The sequence below is a fragment of the Salvelinus namaycush genome, unplaced genomic scaffold, assembly GCF_016432855.1.
Source record: "Salvelinus namaycush isolate Seneca unplaced genomic scaffold, SaNama_1.0 Scaffold17, whole genome shotgun sequence".
NCBI classification, from domain to species: domain Eukaryota; kingdom Metazoa; phylum Chordata; class Actinopteri; order Salmoniformes; family Salmonidae; genus Salvelinus; species Salvelinus namaycush.
In genome coordinates this window covers 433,091-435,187 of record NW_024058452.1, presented here as the reverse complement: position 1 = coordinate 435,187, position 2,097 = coordinate 433,091, and the positions used below count along the sequence as shown (strand labels likewise).

The 2,097-nt window shown below is 42.2% G+C and overlaps 1 long non-coding RNA gene across 1 annotated transcript; it reads left to right on the top strand.

Moving 5' to 3' along the window:
• Window positions 1-642: 642 nt before the first annotated feature.
• On the top strand, window positions 643-1,266 carry LOC120037322. Its single transcript, XR_005474800.1, has 3 exons — window positions 643-689; window positions 792-860; window positions 1,178-1,266. It is a non-coding gene; the product is annotated as an uncharacterized LOC120037322 (long non-coding RNA).
• Window positions 1,267-2,097: the final 831 nt, after the last annotated feature.

The window sequence follows — 2,097 nt, the reverse complement described above, 5'->3', positions numbered from 1 at the left end:
TAGAAAATTATTCTGTTTATGTCATAAGTAAAGGCCTTTCCTAAAGAGGCTGTCATGATTGACTGTGGCCCCATATTTAACACGTATTGCTTGTTACAGAAGACCCCTGTTGTACATTGAATATCCACTAGCAGATTTGTGTAGCATGCATCTCCACTATATCTGTCATGTTACTGTGGTCTTTTTAAAAGTCAATAAACATATGTGTAAAATGTACACTTTTGTTTCACTGTAGATTTGTTTAAGCCCACCTAGAAACACCTGATTTATCCTACAGCATTAATGAATAAGATGTGTAGAAAATGAATCTGTTTAAGTCATAAGTAAAGGCCTTTCATAAAGAGGCTGTCATGATTGACTGTGGCCCCTATTTGACACGTATTGCTTGCTACATTAGACCCTAAAACCTAAATTATGTTTTGAACTAAGGCTTGTTTAATATTTCTATAACTGTTGATAAAACATTTACTGAGAGAGAGAGAGAGAGAGAGAGAGAGAGAGAGAGCCTTGAGCGCAGATGCATGGGCATTTTTGAACACACACCCCACCCCTTTTTCTCTGTTTTTTGAAACACACACACATCCACTACAGCACACGCACGCACACACACGCGCGCCTTCCGCAAGTTTTTTTCTTTTCTCAGGGACAGACTGCGCTAAGAGTGACCAAACTAAAGAGTTCCTGACATGGTAAGATTCTGCTTTTAAAACCATTTATTTCATTCAAAATATTTAGTACATACATTTTATAGCCTTACATTATTAAGGTATTTTACGAAGCCTTTCTTACAGATCCAGGGATCTGGTTAGCCCTGACCATTATCCGATCGCTAAGACGCTTGCACACTCCCTAAAAGCTCCGTAAGTTTTTCCCTACAGGGGTAGCTAATCCGTCCGGTATGTAAATCCTGGGGTATGCCCCCAGCTTTAATGAATAAGATGGGTAGAAAAATAATCTGTTTAAGTCATAAGTAAAGGCCTTTCCTAAAGAGGCTGTCATGATTGACTGTGGCTCATATTTAACACGTATTGCTTGTTACCTAAGACTATTGTTGTACATTGAATATCCACTAGCAGATTTGTGTAGCATGCATCTCCGCTATATCTGTCATGTTACTGTGGTCTTTTTAAAAGTCGATAAACATATGTGTAAAATGTACACTTTTGTTTCACTGTAGATTTGTTTAAGCCCACCTAGAAATGTTTTTCCCTGAGGGACAGACTGCGCTAAGAGGGAACAAACTAACGAGTTCATGACATGGTGAGCATAACATCCCTAAAATTGGCATAGGTGTCATTTTTGTTTAATATTCCGGGGGGTTATCATGTACAGTCTTAAACAGGTATTGTTCAGGCGCTTTATAAGGGGCATTAACCACCCCAAACCGTGAGAAACAGTAACAGGTTGACCTGACACCTGGTCACTTACTTACCCCACAACCCTACCCCCCTAACCACCACGTTGTCCTGACCTGAAACCCAAATATTGGCATGCACCCTTCTACAAGCCATTGGGTCATCAATCATTACATAGGGTCATAAATCAGGCTTGGGTCATAAATCATTACCGGTTGACCTGACAACTGGACCCTTACTCAACCAGCCAGCCCCCAATCAGGCTTGGGTCATAAATCATTACCGGTTGACCTGACAACGGGACCCTTACTCACCCAACCAGCCCCCACCTAACCACCAGGCTGGCCTGACCGGCAGCCCTTGGGACATGTACACGTCATCAGGACATAGGGTTCACATAGCGGTCACATAGGTTCACATAGGGTCATCAATCAAAATTTTGACGTGTGACATCTACTTTAATCTCTCTAGCATATGACCACAAATGACAAGTCTGAGTCTTCTCTTGTCTCTACTCCTCCCGTTACGGGGTCTGAGACGCCGAAGGCTCCCACCATTAGCTCTGACAAATTGAAAACCCTAGTCATTGGCGACTCCATTACCCGCAGTATTAGACTTAAAGCGAATCACCCAGCGATCATACACTGTTTACCAGGGGGCAGGGCTACCGACGTTAAGGCTAATCTAAAGATGGTGCTGGCTAAAGCTAAATCTGGCGAGTGTAGAGAGTATAGAGATATTG